We start from the raw sequence: 19,740 nt of genomic DNA, 5'->3' as shown, positions 1-19,740 counted from the left end.
GACAGTAGTATCAGTTCCAGTGCAGGCGGAAAAGATATAGTTGTCTCAGTAGCAAAGTAGAACCTCTTGTGTTAGTTGCCATGAGACCACAGAGAGTCTCGGGTTGCACCTAGTGTGAAGGACGTCTTGCATCTAGCAAGGTATCGTCAATAGAGTGAAGGCAGTTGAAGAAGTTTGAAAGGGTCTTTGAAGACATGTTTTAATACAGCCACGACAAGGGATTCACAGAACCCAATGATAGTTAGCTTGAAGTTGATGATAAAGACAAGCTGTTGCAGTTTAGTAGAATCGGGTCTCTCTGCCAGTAAGTGATACGCCAGGATCATTGGCAGATTAGTTGAAGGAAGTCTAGCCGTAAGGTTCCAGTCATTGGGATATCATATCAATACGTGTGACTGGGTTTTATTTTGCACAATGATAACAAGAGTCTTTCCTAGCCGATAATAAGAAGTAATCACTGCATGCGATTGCGTGGAAGGCATTAAGGAAGGTCTGAATGTGGCTACACAGCCACCCGCCCTTCTCAATTCCAGCATAACGTTGCCAGTCGACTGCTATAGGTGTAGGGTGTTATTGCAGAGGCACAAAAAACTACTGCGGGACATTAAAGGTGCATCGATATCAACTCATTCTTTTTATGCAAACGTTGGCTATAATAGTTGAAGTGTACGGGTTTCCTTCATCGTATTTTGCCATTGAATAAACATAGTGTGACAAACAGATTTAATACTATCAATTGTTAGCATAACCATTTCTTAAATATCGGGTGCCTCCTTTATTGTTAGTATTTTATATCTGTGATTATGAGAAGACATGACTTTCTAGACTGGGATGAAAGCAAACAGTTTGTCAAAATTCCTTTAATCACACCCTGATTTCCTTGCGAAGTTAAGAAGTGATATTACAGTCATAATATTTATAGTCTAATTATTTTAAGTAAAGAACAATTACAGTAAAAACACCTTGGTCACGTAAGTAGATGACTTTCAGTCTGCAACAAACAAAGAATCTTCATTTCTCTCTCACCGTGTCACTTGCAAAGGAAGGTTCATGGTCTCCACTACATACGCAGTAAATAGGGCAGTGATCTTATTTCACTTTATCGGTTGAGAAGGCCTCCTCATTCAGCTGGAATAGCAGTAGAAGGACGTAGCAAGGTAGTAGGTGGTCGGAGTACAGGGACTGATGATGGTTTGAAGGTTTTATCAATGGTAAAACTCGCCTCGACTTACCTACAACATCACGGTTTGCGTACCTACTGAAGGGACTGAGATTTCATGGTAAATGTTTGGCGAAATACCTTAAGCCAGATCATAACTCTTCGTCAGAATTTGTGAAGTTTATTACAGTGATTGGCATTGAGGTGGAAGCAGATTCAGGAAGTTGAATGGTGCCATCTATATTTCATAGGGTCATATCTCAGTGCAAATCTACATGTGACAGTTCAGTAGCTATTTCATACAAGCAGGAGTACAAAGTAGATCTTGATCAGTCCTTCAATACAAGTATAGAAAGACAGGAAGTTGTTGAAGACACAAAACATGGCTACAACATAATTTCAAAAAAATAAGAATGCAAGGTACTCTCATGATGGGCAAGTCAAAGATCCTTATGAATGTAAAACTAAAGTAAGGAGATTGTATGATGATTATAACAAATTTTTGTCAAAGATTCAAAAAGAATTTCCTTTCATTGATTAGGTGGCTTTTTAGCTAGAGCTGCAAAACAAGACGGATATGATAAGAAACAAATTCTATGATTTGGCTCAAGAGCTCCTTGCAGAGGACAGTTATAGAAGTTTGTAAAAGGAAGACATTAATCAACTTGATAGTAGTACTAAAAAAGAAGAGAAATCTTCGCATGATAATATGCAAATTACTAATAATGGCACAAGTATACTAATAGGTAATTGGGAGACAAAAGTATCTTATGGAGCTATTTACACTAGTCCTTCTGATGAGCATATTGATGGCCTAGGAAGAAGAGTTGACCAAACCGCCAATGTTGGCAACTCCCCATGTTATTTAGACATGGAAAACACCAACATCTTATTTGGTGACATGGAAATTAATTTGGATGAATTTTATGGCGATACTCGGCTAGAAATTATGTCAAATTTTGTGGAGGAGCAAATGGACCACAATGTTGCCAAGATAGATGATCTAGCACACGTTGAGTTAGAGGACATATCTGAAAATGTTGTCTCCCTAAGTGATGAAAAATCAGAAGATTGTATGGAGAACAACCCGCTTGTGTTCGAAGGAGATGGTTAAAAACCATTATCACTCCTTGACATATTGGATATGTTTTTGGTCAAAGAGGACAAGCTTGTCCAAGTGTTGATGAGGATGGATGATTCTTCCAAATTGATTGAGGATCTCATGTGGAAGATTGTGATAGAAGAGAGACATGGAAACGTATGTGGTGTCACAAGTCCTCTTTTACATACTATTTTTGGAACTTTGAAAGTGATAAAATATGATTACTTGTAACTATTAATGGATAGGGATCTACTAATAAAATTTGGAAAGGACAAGGAGAGGGAGGTAGATGAGCTATGCTTTTAATTAAGCTTAACACATCACTCCATCCACAAAGCTGAAAATCAAACGAGTGGGGCAGCCATGCATGAAGAAGATAACCGTGGTTTAAGGGCACAAGAAATCACACAAATCATTGAAGGAATTCATAAAGTGGGTAGATGTGAAGGTGAACACTGTAATTCAATCACGTGTTCCTCGCTTGAGACTTTCTATGATGAGAAAAATTCTATGGATCAGCAAGTTGATGAGTCTGGGAATCCAGATTTTTATGACAGCAGCTGTACATTTTCACATGAGCACATGGTTAGTGATACAACAAGTGATGATAATTCAAAGATTTCAATTAATGGTGAACCTTCCTTTTATGAAGACTTTGACATAAACGAGGGTACATATGGTGGAGTAGGAAGTTCAAATTTATTCTTAACATGCTCTGAGGGATTTTTCAGCTTACCCAGACATTTATCACCCAACTCTGATGAGATTTCCACAGCCTACTTGTTGATTGGTGATTTTTCTTGTTGGTATATTCCAGCTATTAGTGATTTGCTTGTGTATGTTAGTAGTATATTCACTGATTCTATTTGGCCTTTAGAGGTTAATGAGTTATTTGCGATGAGTGGGGAGAACATACATTACCCTACGTTTCATATGAGATATCTACAATTTTTATTCAATAGTATATTGAAGACAGTGTTAGCATTCATGATGTTGGTGATTCACCAACCACTCTTTCCTTTACCCAGGATCATGTTGATTAGGTGATCGGGGATCCAGGTGTTAATAGTATCTTACATTTGGTAGATTATGCTGTGTTGTTACACAGTCATAGGATTATGATCAGTGTGTTTCAACTGTCTAACACATCAGAGTTCCAGAGATAAGGATTATTCTGTTTTCACCAGGGTGATATGGTGGTGGGGTCAGACTGGGCGAATCTGTCATTGCCATTGGTACAGATATTATAGAAGTGGTACAATGGTATAGTGGTACAGGTATTACAGGAGTGGGTCAGTGGTATCTCAGACAGCATACGAGTTCTCATTTGGGATCCACGTGTTGCATCCCTATGTATTGCCTTCTATCAGGGAGTTAGGTAGAGAGTTTGGTTGCTATCATCTTGGGGTGGATATTGGTATATTTTTGAGCTCCCACCTTCAATTGACAGTAGAAATTCATAGGGTCACTCATGGAATGAGGCATTCATTTTGGCTAAGGGTATTGGCACACAGGACAACAACACATGGTAGTTGCTGTCCCTTTATGGTGAGACTTGGGTACCTGACATTTAGTTATTTGGCACATTGATCCCTATTGTATTGTTTCACCATTCTAAGTTTGGGAAGATGCATGCTGGGGTACATCGGCTGATGAATAAAACCTCTTTCTTGAGGCGAGTATGGATTCTGGAATCCTGGCATTTAGTTTCTGTAGGTATGAGCGGATTGCTTGAGGGCAAGCAATCTTTGAGACGGGTGGCTTTGTAATTTCCCCTTTTTTTGGGACATTATAATTCTATGTTGCCAGCCCATTTCGCCTAGGTTTCGGGGGCAAAAGGGCTCTTTATAGGGTTAAGTTCAAGATTTGGCCTAGGCATTTCTAGTTTCAGACCCATCAAAGCAGTTTCTGGTAGGTTGTCTAGATGCTTACTATTTATACTAAGTAAACAGAGCTCAGAATTCTTGGTGTCTCAGTGTTGGTTCGGAAGTGTCTCGCCGAGAGCTTTCCAACGATCTATTGCATATGCTTATCTGAGTTCATTTGGTCAGTTATTTTGATGCCTGATGATTATATGGTTTACTGACTAAGTGACTTTAAAAGTTCTTTTAACTTGTCACTTTATTTTAAAAAGTATTATGTTCAGTTAAGTGACCAAAGGACAAAAAAGATGTTTTATCCCACATTGCCTAAAAGGGCATGCATCACATTGGGAAAAGTGATAAAGGTACTATAGGCTCTGCATGGGGAGTTATGAAGATGATAATATTTAAAAATAAATATTAATTTGGGAGTTGGAAACAGTGATTGGTTATTTCTTTGAGGACGCAAACCCTTGAAGAAGCTTTTGGAGTTGGACGCAAACCTAGCCTTCTTACAGGTTTTATCTACATTTGACAATCTGATTGTTATTGCTGTTTATAAGATTGGATTGTTTTGGATTGTTGCGTGTTATTGTATTATTGTATAATATAGTAACGTATTTGGTAGTTATTTGTGTGAACTCCTGTTTTATATATGTACTTTTGAATATTGGAGGAATAAAACAAACTTTTTTGAGTTTTCTTATGTGCAAATCTGTTGGTTACAAATCGATTAAAGTTCTGGAATTTATATCAAATATTGGCTTTCTATTCGGTTTTAAATTTGCACGTTTATATCAAGGGTTTTTAGTGAAAATATTCGGAAAGGGATATTACATAAAGCCCTTAACAGTTTGGGGCATTCTTAATGGGTTAGGACTGAAGCGAGGTTTCTACACATCATTCAAACTGATATTGAATCAATTTGAGCACTACTCTTGTGTTGTGATCTAAATCAGATAGCATTAATAAGTTTGGGACTCAACATTCAGTCTGTGGAAGAATAAAAACATCAAACCATTAGAAGAAGGGTAACCATTTCATCTGTATTAGTTTGCTTAAGTGTGCATCAAAATTTCATAAACATGTTTAGGCAGTTACCAAAATTTATTGACAAAGAAAGAATGAATTTTTGAAAAAAAACTCTACAACATAGAAAGGAAACTTGCATGTTTGCCTCAATCATAGTATGAATTACTTCGCAATTTGGGAGTGATAGAATATTGTTTATCCTTGATAGAACAATTGGGTTCTAAAAGTAAGCAGTGAATATCCTTCTTGTTGTGATTCCCTTGATTGAACCATATTGTTGAGACATCATGATAGAGAGGTGGGACTTGCAATTACTTAGTGTATAGTTCATGTTATGACGATGAGAATGCCACATGATCTGTACAGTAGGGAAGAGAGGTATTCCAATTGATCGTAGAAAGATTTCAAGGATTGAGTGATATCCATAATCTATCTTTTGGTAAGGTATTCCAAATTTTAGAATCAATGGTAAGACTTAGAGCTTGTGTGATTATGATAGATCTTGATTGTGAAGACTTAATTCTTCATATGTTCTTTTAGTTTTTGATGGTCATTAAAAGGAACCACAAGCGAAATGTTTTGTCATTCATGGAATCCATTATGTCTTTGATCATTGAGGAGAGTGATGATGATTTCTTATCTACCATATTAGCTGATTTGAAACAAAGACATGTTACTTCTTCTGATGCTTGTAGCTTGGTTAACAATGTTATCAAACAATGTGAGCAATAATTGCAACCTCTCTTAACAAGGGGCAAGATTGAGGAAGGAAGGAAAGGAAATTTGTTTCAGCCTATACAGGGGCATGAAAAGAAACACAACACTCGGTCATATGGGTGGCTTAGCACGAATGAAGATGATGGTATTCTTTGGGGCTACAAGGCTGAAAAAGACACAATTATGGATCGAATTCAAAGGAGTCTTCTTGCATTATACCATCATATCCTTTGGTTGATAACTTCAGGAGTGATAACACACCTTTGGGGTCAGCTAATCATGTACTAACAACTGAGGGTAGGCATGAGGATATTTATTTTTATGATGGTAATACTTTGACCCAACATAATGTTGATTGGATGAAGCATAGTAACTTACTTTTTGAGTTGGATGCTGATTTGATATTTGAGAGTCCACTATTTGAGTTGATGATGGAACACTGATTGCAATCAAGATGTGGTGGCCTTGTTACATTTGATAGAGGGACATAATGATGATTACAAATCAGCCTTGGATTTGAGACTTGGCTAATAGCATGGCCAAGGAGCATATAACGAGAAAGGACAGTGCAAATGAGTATCAATTGATTGGTTCTTCTCATACAACTAGGACAAAACCCCATTTATACATTTTCTATAGTTACTCTACTATTATAGATGTTGGGTATGATGATAACACTTGGGGAAAGTCTACTTTGTATGGGATGGTTGAGCTTGATCTACTCGATGGTGTGAATTTTTCACACAAGGATATGAATTTTATGACTCCTAGTATAGAGATATAGTTATGGAATCATAGTGTTGATTCAAGATTCCCAGAAGAGTCAATTAGTGCATCACATTATAGTCACATTGTACGGGATGCATGTTGTTTTCTATTCAGCCCACTAGTGGAGGAGTTTCTCTTCCAGTTATTATATAGGTTTAATAGGTTTGATACACTTCCCTTAAAGGAGGAAGCCATATCTAATAGTGTGGCTAGCTCGCTTCTTCAGTGCAATTATTGTTCATGGATACATGCTAGAGGGGTAATATTATGGCAGTTAGACATTTTGGACATTTCACATATTTTGTGTATGGACCAATAGGACATTGTAGACAACTAGAGGGGTGAATGGCCTTTTTGTTTGTGGGACTGAGGAGGATCAGTCAAATGGTTATTGATATTTCAGAGAGCCGATCAACATAATGTTGAGCTTCTACCTTTGCTTGACCCTAGTGGTGCTTCTGATCTTAGTTGGAGTGAGGTTCTCAGTTGGATTGAGGATTTTCCTATTTATGACAACAATATGGTTGATTTGCCAGATCATGCACAAGGAGTGATTTAGGATCCTTACACTAGTCTAATTCATGCAATGTTCTTATGTAGGATTGATGGGTGGCTTCACAATTTTGTACATGTGGTTTGTATTAGAGTAGCACAACGGTTTGGTGGAACAACTTCCTTGATGGTGATATGGGATCCAGACATTTTGATCACAACAAGCAGATGCAAATTGCTTGAGGGAAATAAATCTTTGGGAAGGGAGGACTATAATGTCTCCTTTTTTCTAGATGCATTGCTAGCTTTTTCACCATGGTCTTGTGGGGCTAACTATGACTTTGTAGGGATCAGATGATTTTAGGCATTGACATTTTCAGCTTCAGGTGTATTGGAGTCATGATAGCAGGGTTCCAAGATACTTACTATTTATAGTAAATCAAAAGGGATTCGTATTTCTGGTTTTTAGTATTGGATTTGGAGCTTCTCACCAAGAGCATTCCGACAAGCTATTACACATGGCTTTCTGAGTTAGATAGGATATTTATTTTAATGTCAGCAGATTTAATAGTTTATTTATTATGCTACTTCATTGTAAAATGGAGACATTAATAAAAAATGGAATAAGACATAGAAGAAATACAAAGATTCAAGCAGAGAGAAATATGAAGAGACAAGTCAAGGAAATTATAGAATCACAGTGTCGAGCATTAAAGGGGAGGAGCTTGGCTGATTTGAGTAGGCTTGGTTAATGGTTGTGATTTATCATTTTTCTCTTGGAGAGATATTTGGAAAGCATTCATTTTTCAACTAGACTGAAGATAGAAACCCTTGAGCTTGAAGACAGTGGACCAAAACCCATTGTCTGTTGGAGACGTCACACCAGGAGTCCCAGTTGTGCTTTCACTTATCTTTATTATCCAATTAGACTTACTATTGTATTAAAGATCAGAATAAGGTATGTTATTATTTTGCTGATTATATAATGCAATAACAAATCTTAAGTTGTTTAAGTCTAAGTATTTCCTGGTTAGTTAGTGGTTATTATGAAGTTTTTGTTGCATAAAATCCTTTGTTTAAACTTCTGGAACTATTTTGGGAGTTTGGGGTTTAATATTCCGGATGAGATAATACATTGGGATATTACTTTGATCCCCTCAATACATGAAATCATAATACTCTCCATGGCGAAGAAAGTCTTATTATCACAATGCTCCTTTATCGTGACCAAAAAGTGATGAAACATATTGTGGATCAAATTTTGCAATCCTAGATCTAAGAGGAGGCTATATACTTTGATTTTTGCACAGATTTGGATCAACTGATGTCATCAACGCTTTGAAAGTTGTCGACAATTAAGTGCAATATCTTTGTCACAGTGTCATCATCAAACAATACTCGAGGATATGAGATTCTCAAAATCTCATTTAAACATCATGTTGTTGATGGATTGATTTCATTTTCATGGTGTCACTACAAACTGGGTTGTCTTAAGGTGGTCTTAATTAGAGCAGGGATCCTCTGTATAAATCCCTGAGGGTGACTGGTTCACCTCACTCAAACATGCTTTTAATATACTTAAAGAAATATCAACACCATTGCTAAGCTCTTTGCCAATCTTTTGTACTGCATTCGACTACCATTGTCCATCACTGGGTGCCATGATTCTCCGAACATGTTAGTAGAGTCACTAGCATTGATACCACTGTGATGTACCGAAAAACACACCTCAACGGTATGGATCTTCCACCCTACTTAGTAGCACAACCATTGTACCAATCAACATTGCCACTTGACTAGTCAACACACTTCCACCTTAACTTGGCACACTGTCACCCAACATTACCACCCGACACTCAACACCTTTAAACGATGGTTGACCTCCAATATTGTCGTACTAGGCCATATGGTCAATGATACCTCAGTCATACATTGATTCTTCAGCTTTGAACTATGAACAAACCTTATGCATAGGGTATGTATGGGTTTGATGATGATGTAGTCAGGATGATGTGTTGATATGACGAGTATGATTATGCTGGAGTATAATACAGATGAATACCATATTGACAAAAAACACAAACATGAACCAAATTTGTGAATGTCAGATTTATACATATTTTGCAGATTGCACCAAATTGGTCTTCAAATGAAGACTTCATAGATTTGAGACTCATTGTAAAGTATTAGAATGATATCACCCACGACAGACTAGGGTGGCTACTAACCACTGAAACCACGAATATTAAAAACAAAGGACCTTCCACCGCTGAAATTTCATACAAACCACCGTCAGCCTTTAGCTTTCGGGAATATAAAGGAAACATAAACTCCACCATGTCTACCTATAGTGCCAGCCAATGCCTTATAAAGGCTTCCGAGAAGTTTCTTGAAAGTTACAAATAGGCCAACAAACATTATTTATTTATTTGATTAACTGGGCCCCCTTTATTGATTAATTAAAGGCTTAGTTACTGGATTCGTGCCCTAGAGGCCGGATCCGGATTCGGGTCCAATCCGGATCCAGATTCGTGCAGATCCGGGCAGGATCCTTGTTTTACACAGTGGATTCGTTCGGATTCGTGGGCCATGAATCCTGACGAATCCACTGTGTAAAACAAGGATCCTGCCCAGATCTGCATGAATCCAGACACGAATCCTCAAGGATCCAGCGTGAATCCTCAAGGATCGACAGGTTCAAGTGAGTCTAAATTATTTAATATGACTTTTTTAAATATATTTTTTGGCTTTCTAGTGCTAAAATGACCTTTTTATGCATTATATATACTAATAAATGAGAGAAATAAATAAATATATATATATATATATATATATATATATATATATATATATATATATATATATCTGTTACTAGTTGGGGCTTGGGCAAGATCAGTAATATATATATATATATATATATATATATATATATATATATATATATATTCACGAATCCTAATCGGGGAAAAAAAAAAATCACGAATCCACGGATCCGATTCACGTGCCCGAATCGGATTCGTATCCCGAATTGGTAACTAAGATTAAAGGTCATTAATAATGTTATTTACAAATTTGGACCACTTAATTAACTAAACTAATTGAGACAATTTATGAAAATTGGGGATGTTATATCTTGATAATTTGTTTGAAACTTGTATGGATCCTATGATTTGGAGGAATCAAATACACATGTTTTTCTTCTATACTACAGATTGTGAATAGGTGTTGTTCTTTTAGACACATACTCAAACTGCATTAATCTTATTCAAATTTGACCAATAAGTAATGTAGCTTGATCCTCTAAGTGGCAATTTTGGAGTTAATTCCCTTAAGATGGTGACCATGTTGGGCTTTCAAAATCTTCATTGATACTCAAAATCCAAAATTGTAATAATCTGAACAATTTTTCCGAAATTTCTCTTTTATGGGACTATGAAATCCTTATTTTTGTGAGTATGCTTATGCTAATCTAGCCAAGACCAAAATGACTTAAACGAACTCTAACTGCCTACTTGCTTAAAAGAAAGACATAAATTCAAATGAACAAAATGATGGCTATTCCATTCATTAAGAATGTTTTTAGTTCTCTCAACAAATGCACCCCCATAACAAATGCCATGAAGTTGCGTTCATATGCAATGCAAGGAGGGGAGGATTATAATTCACCTTCTTAGAAGTGTAACTGTTACAGAGGGCAGCAGCACCTCATTCTCCCAGTAAAGAAAATTTAATTTCTATAGAAGAGGGTGGAAGTCCACACTCCTGAAAGGACAAATTCAACATAAACATTACGTAAGTAAGCTTAAAATAAGGTTTAAAAATGCATAAGTAAATAATACAGATGAAATAAATAAGTAAAAAATATATAAGAAACACATAACTACAAGAATATTCATAACTATAATGCATTACAAGGCTTAGGATTTATATTGAGGAACTCCCCTACATTAAAAGTGTTGGATTTCTTGAAAACATCTTGGAAGAGCCCCAAAAATACAAATACAAAAGTGTCAAACCCCCCCCCCATCCCCGCTCCCGCCAAAATTGTTTTGATGAGTTTCATTATGCAAAACATTCTTTAGATCTTGGATGGGACAGTTGTTTCGTAGATTACAAATTCTTAGACACATTGTTTCAGTTTTTATTTTAAACTTTTAAATTTGCAGCTATGAAAGATTTGTTGTTTGAATAAAAAAAATTAGTGTAGCTTCACATCTACTCATTTAGGTACTTTTGCTAGTGAATATCATTTTCAATAAAAGAAATACATTGCTGTATCATCTATGTTTTTCTAAGTTGTCACCATGTGTACGAGAACCCGATACATGGGTATGGGCAATTTTTTTCCCCCTTGGGTACATGGGTTTGGGTACGTGTATGTGTGTGTGTACATATTACAGACACACACACACACACACACCCATATACACACAAAAAAAAGAAGAAATATACAGAATTGTAAAACTAAATCATTTGATAGTATGATACTTCATTGATCAATGTCAAATGCCAACAATAAATATTAAATACCAATTGTTAGTTCAGAATTTAAAAATTAAGTCATATGCCATGTCATATATGTTTAGGTTCATGATTCAAATGAAAATTATTAGAATTACAAATTGACAATAAAAAATAGTGTGTCTTCTATCTTCATCAATCATCTAAATGATATAGAGAAAAATCATCGTCCATTGCATTTGCATCTGCTGCAAGTTAACTTCATTTGAACCCAAAATAGTGACACTCGCACTAGCTACGTCATGTGTAGGTATCTCATTATCATCATCACCCATAGTGATTCTAGCAAGATCTTCAATAGTTGCATCGAAGTTGGTGCGCTTCGGTGTTACATCTCAATGCTTCATGTTCTCATCCTTGTATTGGTGTTTCTTATGTGATAGAGTAAACCAATTAGATTGAAAATAAACCAAGCCTTTTACTCTTTTTGCAACCAACTTGTTACACTTCACTAGGATATTGATATCCACTGCAACTAATGCCTTTTGCACCTTCAAACGTTATCTCATAGCAAATGTAGGCGATGTGAATCAGGTCTCAACAACCTAGGATCATGTTAATAACACATTAAGAATATGTAAATAACATATTAGAGAATAATATATACATATTGAACATAGCACATATAAAACTAAGTAAATAAATTAAATCTACCTTTGACAACTCCAACCTCAAGAAAGACTTGAAAATGCCTTATGAGAATGATAGTTTTGTCAGCCGACTGGATGGTCCCGGCGGTGTTTCTGTAGCCGACGGAATGATTGTCGTCGGTGTTTTGTATTTTGTAGCCGACGGGTAAATAGTTTGTAGCGGATGTAATGTTGTGGCCGACGGACTCCTTCGGGAAGGTTCGGTGGTAGTATTTATATCCCGTCTGGGATCATTGTAAATCAATCATCTACGATTACGGATATTATGAAGCATAATGTATGTCTGGCATATGCGAATATAATTCGGCTATTCTGTTCCATTGTCTGTATGTGTTGATTTCTTTGCCAGTACGGTAAACAGGTTTGTCATTAACATTTGTATCTCCTCACCTTCTTGGTATATTTCTTTCACCCACTCTATTGCCAATTGTTTACATCACCAAGTTTAGAGAGTGTATAATGCATGGTATCCAATAATGTGTTCATATCTTTTCTCAACCAAAGCACTTATAGCCCTACAATATTTTGTAATGACTTGGACCATATTCTCATGACCCACCATCTCTATGGATTCAATCAATGAGGATTTTGCAAATGAACTCCCCATCTTTGATTCACCGTTCACAATCAACCACCCTAAAAACACGTTGCCCTGGGGTACTGCAATAACATTTATTAATGGACAATTTTCACAATCTTTCAATCCATCAGAAATAATACTCGAGTCAACCCAAAAATCTCTAACTGGTTTTAGTGATGTCTCTACAAAATTCTTCTCTCTTCCCAATAAGGTGGTGTACATTATTTCATACCCAAGACTTTAAAACTAGGAGGTGCACTATTGGTTGTCAACACTATTTCCTGCCAAAATGATGATCTCACCAAATTGAAAGGAAGACCATTGGCATAGATGCAACATGTAATTTTCTCTTTTGAAATATCATTTTCTACCATTTTAGGTACCTTGTCCAATGGACTCCGTTTGTGGGTGGGAATTTTTGTCTCATCTTGTGTAAAGGATATTTCCAAATGTTGTCCTGCATTTTGTCACCACCAAAATGTAGGTAACAGTATGAAACTTTTCAACTTTGTTTCGCATTTCTCTGAGTTTAGTTCATTATTTAATTGGTTAGTGTTGATCAATCAATAGACCCCAATTGATATAATGATTCCTTTTATTGAAGGCTCTCGTCAAATTTTTTTAGTTTTTCTATTTGTTGAGCCTATGCTTGATTTTTGAAGCTTTCAATGTCATTTTTCTCGTTTTTGAGTGCGTGTTTGTTATCTTTTGGTCATTTGGTTTTGCTCAAATTATTGCTTTCAAATTTCCCTTCGATTTGATCTATCTTAGGGCTTAGTCGGAGTTGGCAATCCAAAGATATGATCATTTTAGTGCCCAAAGGTGGATTCTTTGGGTGCAACTGCATGATTTAAAATATCATGTTATATTTTAAAGTTGACATTCACTTTTTGAAAAATATCTTCGACAAGATGTTAGTAGGAATCTTCAAATTGTTCTTGGACGATTGGTCAATTTTCAACATGGAGGACAAGCACCTGACCACACTCAAAGAGTGTATGGTTGAATGTCCCGTAATTTGGCAGATATCACAAAATTGGTTCTTAGGGCAAGAGCCCTTTGTGTGGCCCTCCTTGTACAGTCTATACACCATAGTTCCCCTTCTCTGTTTTGGCCAAGGTACTTTATCATGTTTTAAAATTCTTTCATAATATGTAGCATATCTTTCTGTAATACTCGAACCTTTTTACTCGATTCCTCATCACTGTTTTCAGAGGATGAGTCTTCCGAATCCGAAGATCTGTCCTTCTTTTTCCTAGTTTTGTGTTTGCTCTTTAAGTTCATTGCACAGTTATATGCATCAATGTATGATGTTGGAGTTACCATTTTCATGTTTTTCCTTAGTGTTGGTTGTAGCCCTTCAACAAACCATCTTTTCTTCAACCCGTCCGTTGGTGGGCTTTCCATCTTTCCTACTAGCTCCTTCAGTCTCTTTGCAAATACACAGACTGTTTCATTCTTCTCCTGCTTTGTACTGTAAATTTCCACTACAATCTCATTGTCATCTCTGAGTAGTCCAAATTTTTCTGTAAATTCCTTCTTGATGTTTGCCCATGTAGTTAGCTTCTTTTGGTCGATGTCTGAAAACAAATCAATTGCTACACCTCATATGGTAGCTAGAAACTGTCAGATCTTGTCATCTTGGTTTGTTACACCATTCGCTGTCCATTTCGTTTCACATGTTACAGTGTCTAATTGGATAGACCGTCCCCTCGCCATTAAATTTTGGTAGTTTTTCCTTTGGCCATGCCATTGTTAACTTTTGCCTTGTTTGTTGTGTCTTTGCTTGTTGCGCACCTGTGTTGTTCTGCACACCCGCACTGTTCTGCACAACCTTGCTTCTCCGGACAACCGTGTTATTGTGGATAACCGTATTACTCTATGGTGTGAAGGGTTCTTCTATAAGCTAGGTTGTTCAGTCCTCGACTTGTGTCCATTCGTCTAGTGTATCGAGGATGAAGAGTTCACCCCACGCGTGTGCTCCTTCGACACCTCGAGCTGTGCGGATTCCTTCTTTTCCATCCGGATTCTCTACCCTTGGTGTATACAAGTTTAAGAACTCCTTCCTTCTCTCTTCAACCAAATTTAACCTTTGTCGCGTCTCTTCGAGCAAATCCTCGACACTTCTCAATCGGCTAGGTGAATGGACTCCATTGGTCTGTGCTCGTTCACCACTTTGGTGCCCATCGGTGAGTTGTTGAAATTTCTGCCTTCCTCTTGCCTGTTGCTTGAGAATTAATGCTTCCTGTATTGTGTGCACATCATCCTTTTATTTTATTTTATTTCGATCTTTATTGGGCAAGTTTGACATTAATCTTCAGAACACATCTTTGGTACTAGGTTTGAGAGGCAACGTCGCCAAATGTTTACTGTATAGGGTAAACGAATAGTTATTGCATTCAAAGACTAGAATATAACACATAATGAGATAGTACTTTATTCCATAGTTCCCAGAATCACCTAAAAATCGCCCAAATCGCGATAAGATTTATGCTTGGCGATTTTTCCTGAATCGTGAATCGTTGGAGCTGGTTTTTTTTGGTGAATTGCCGATTTAGGCGATTCAAGGTAAAAATCGCTAGAATCTTTGTCGTGAATTGGTTGTAGCAGCTAGGAAGTTGACTTGAAAATTATTAATCGCCAGAATCTTTGCCGTGAATTGGTCGCGGCAGCTAGGAAGTTGACTTGAAGTTGACTTGCATCATCTTGGTGGCATAGTAATTCAACAAGGAAATGTTGTATTTGTATAGCAGAAAGATATTGAGGAAGTAGGAGTAAAAAAAAAAATGACGACAAATAAAAAATGTTCAGAATGCATAATGGACGATGCCCAAGGGAAGGGAAAGTCATAATTAGGTAGTAAAACATCAGCGATTGCTAGGAAGAGTGTGGGATCAAAAGAAAATTACAAAAATACTGTGTTCCATGCAGTTTTGTGTGGGTTTCAGAGTGCTAATTTGGTCTTGGTAGCGGGGGCGCAACCCCTTAACCCCGTTGGGGGCACCCCCAGTCACTGCGATTATTAGTCATGAGAAGTCTGACCAATTGATGAGACTTGGAGTTGCTGCAAGCATGGAGTGTTTGTGGTGGAGAGAACAACAGAGCAAGCCTTTCAAAAGGGGTGATACGCTTTGAAGCACTTGGAGTAGGTGTTGGACGTGAAGCTGTCTTATAATAACTAAGGCAGCTGTCCTATAAAAACTCTTTACCCCATGCAGTAAACACAAACTTCTATGTCTATGTATGTTAAGTTTTAACTTCTATTTGATGATGTTATAGTGTGTCTAAGTTATATTCAATAAAGGGTGCATGAAATAAGTTTTAAATTGTTAAAATCTCTAAATTTAAAGGGTTTTTTCAAATTTGCCGATTCATGGGCGATTCATCGTTGATTCATGATTTGATTCGGCCTTGCCGATTTCGATACGATTCCGATTCTTGTTAATTTTCTTTACTCATATAAGAAGAGTACACAATCACGAATACAATGATGCCTCATAGTTCAATTTGTACGATGTACATATATCTCCTGAAGGGGTGACTCAACCGTCACGCAACTTTTCGAGCACTAAATAATCCCGTTGGCTATAGTATAGTTTGTACAACAACACGTGTTTGCTTTGTGCTTGTTTTCGTTGGTTGTTTGTTTTCTTTTTTGTTTTTCTTCTTTGGAAGAAATTTAAGTTCTTTCCCAATAATTTCAGTATGTTTCACTTCACTCCACCTTCCACCTCTTCGTGCAAGTGCATCTTTTCATTCCATGTCCATCATTACATGACATGGCATATTGCATCTCATTCTCCACTTGCAATTACATGTAATCTCACCCTTCATTTGCACTTACATGTAATATCACTCTCCATTTCTAGTTACACGCATTTTCATTCTCCATACCTAAATGCATGTTCGTTTTACATGTAATTCACTTTCTGTGTAATAACATCTAGAGAACCCACTTTTGACTAAAGGCCACACTTTTAAAGTCAAAAGTTATCATTTGCATGCATTCCATGCGCCTAGCCTTCATTTCTCAAGGCATCTTTATAAGAACTCATCATTTTCCCATACGCATTTAGATGCCATCCATCTTCCTAGGTTCCATTTTAGCCCTCCACATGTACTTTCCATATCACATCCAATTCATTGCATATGTTCCATGAGTATCTAATCAATACTCTGAATCTACTATTCTTTAGAGATCGATCCATTTTTCCAATATGCTCATGGAGTTAGAATCCATAACTTCCAATGATGGATTCAATCCCAATGAAACTTTCATGTTGCAGCAAGTCAAGATATGCTAGAATTTTTATAAAAAATGAAGACATCCAATAAAGAAGACTTGCTTCGAATCAAAGAAGTGGTAATTCATTTGATCTTCATTTTCCCAATGGCGGTTTTGGAACCTGGGTTTGTGTGAGAATGCACCAAACACTTTGCTTCAAAAAAAAAGGTTAAAGCTATTGGTGGAAATTTGTTCTGAGTTTACATCTGAACATCGTCGAGAAGGTCTTCAAAGTGTCAGAGACACCATAATGTGTCAATCTACAAAGGAGAATTCATGACAACTCGAATGAGAAAAAGCTTGATCACATCAAGTTTTCAAATAACAATAGACAACCATCAAAAAGAGTTAGAGGCTATCAAAAGACGCAACACCATAGTTATCAAGGTGAATGCAGTGGTACAAAATACAAGAATGCCCGATGTGATCATCCGAGATTGCATCGTCAAGTACAAGGCCCTTCAGAACAATCCTTAGGATTGTTTCAGTTCTCTTTTGTCTTCTTCCTTATTTAGTTTTCATATTTGTAGATTGGAGAGGATGTATTACATGAAAATGTATAATTACATGTAATAAGATTTACATGTCCTTATGACGTATAATCTAATAATTTCTCTTAGTAGTTAGACTGAGTCAAAGTTGGTTGAGTTGCTCTGACTTTTTCCTCCTTTTTCTCAACTCCTTTGCTTATATAAAGGAGTGCCCCCTCATTGTAAAAATCATCTTTTTCTGTATACAAGAAAGCTTTGCCAAACTTGTGTAGCATAACTTTGATTATGTAGTACGAATTTGGGAGAAAAGTGAATAAAAGGAGCAATTGAATTCGAAGCTTTGACTGGAAGCAATTGTGATAGAGCAAATTAGAAGCTTTAACTATAATTTGTGCCTATTGTCTTTGATTCATGTTATTATTGTGTGTTCAATAATAGAGCATAGTGAGTTAAGAAGCAATTGGTGCCGAAACTTTGATTGGGAGTGATTGTGGTGATACATAGACTAGAAGCTTTGACTGTAGCTTGTATTACCATCTCAAATTCACGAAAAATAGTTAGAATTCCCCTACTTCTGGAAGTCTTTGCGCTCCAATGGTAGAGGCTTTTTAGAGTAAAACAGGACCTAGAGCCAAATTGGTATGCTTTCAATCAGCCTTTGAGTTGGTGTTGGTTTATTGGTATCACCATTTCTAGCTGTTAGATAGAAGTGTAGTTAGATATTTCATCTTGCCGATTACTCGCTCCTTGGCTAAGTGGATTCTTTCCTGAAAGCTAAGAGGAAAGAATATTAGTAACACCCTTTACAGAATCTCTCAACTTCTTGCTTATCTTGAGTTGATCCAAGGAATGGTGAGAAGGGGGAGCCTTCCCTTTATGGTAGAAGAGACTTTGTCTCATGTGCTTTGGCTGGTCATCCTATTTTGTGACTGGATTTTCACAAAACTGTTGGTTGCAAAATATCCACCCAACAACAAGAAAGGATGTTGGGAGGCCAATCTTGAATTTGAGGTCAAAGTAATTGTTTTTTTTTGTGTAGAAGGATAAGCTCTATTTTTCTCTCTCAACCATGTTATCAACTTCTTGTTCTCTCATGTATCTTGTGATTTGTTCAATTGACAACCCCTTCTTATCTAGCTATGGGCCTTCACCACATTCTAATCCCTTTCCTAGAAGGGCCCAAAAAGTGAAGTTTTCAAGTTTTCACTCAATTATACAAGATCACAAAGTTGGCTCTACGCTCATTACTATTCCAAAGATATTCCCCACCTCTTGGAGGTTGTTCAATCATTTTGGTATGTCTCAATAAAGGAGATGCTTTATCAATTTGAAAGTTTGGTTTGCTTCCACATCCATTGAACTTGAACTAGTGTTCGTTCTTGCAATTTGATTTTTTGTTATTATAAGAAGCTACACAAATTTTAAATTAGAAAATAATAAATAAATGCATGTGCACAAGTGCAAAAAGAAGTTCAAAAAATACAATAAATTATAATGAGCAGTTAAACTTGTTTTTTTTTTCCAAAAAAGAAAATCTTCAAAAAATTCATCAAAGTCTTGAAATTTTTTTGTTGAAGACGAAAAAAATAGGCTTAAATGCTTACCTTAGATATAGAAATTAGAATTTTTTCATAGGCTATTCAGATCAGACCTTGGGAATGCAATATCCCCTGGGTATCTGAGATTGGATGGAAACCAAGTCTTATAACAACACATTTTCATCATAGCATTAATGGCAGGTTGAATACAAGCCGTTGAGAGGCTATTTTTCAGTGGTTAGAGACATAGATGTACTATTGGCAGAGTACTGACCAAGTTGCAAAAACTGGTCAAGTTTTCTAGCCTGACGAGTTTTTAAGACTTTTACTGGCACCAAAAACACTTTGAGTCTTTGGTAAAACTAGTTGAGTACTCGCCGAGTTCTTGCGAAAAGCTCGGTCGTAGCTTTATAATGACACTTAAACTCAAAAAACAGGCCAAACTAAATTCATTTCTCATATCTTCACTTCTATTTTGATGAGAGGGGGAAATAGTCTTCCATACCCTTGTACTCCAAACTCTTGCAAACTGGTCTCTAAGGA

The 19,740-nt window shown here is 36.7% G+C and overlaps 1 protein-coding gene across 2 annotated transcripts in view; it reads left to right on the top strand.

The window, feature by feature from the left end:
- Positions 1–19,740, top strand: part of LOC149530440 (uncharacterized) — a 113,135-nt gene that overhangs the window by 79,054 nt on the left and 14,341 nt on the right. The gene's annotated exons all lie outside the window — the stretch shown is intronic.

The sequence above is a fragment of the Cupressus sempervirens genome, chromosome 11 (genome assembly GCF_028749045.1).
Source record: "Cupressus sempervirens isolate cs-2001-9-10 chromosome 11, ASM2874904v1, whole genome shotgun sequence".
Lineage (NCBI taxonomy): Eukaryota > Viridiplantae > Streptophyta > Pinopsida > Cupressales > Cupressaceae > Cupressus > Cupressus sempervirens.
This window is presented reverse-complemented; position numbering and strand designations above follow the sequence as displayed.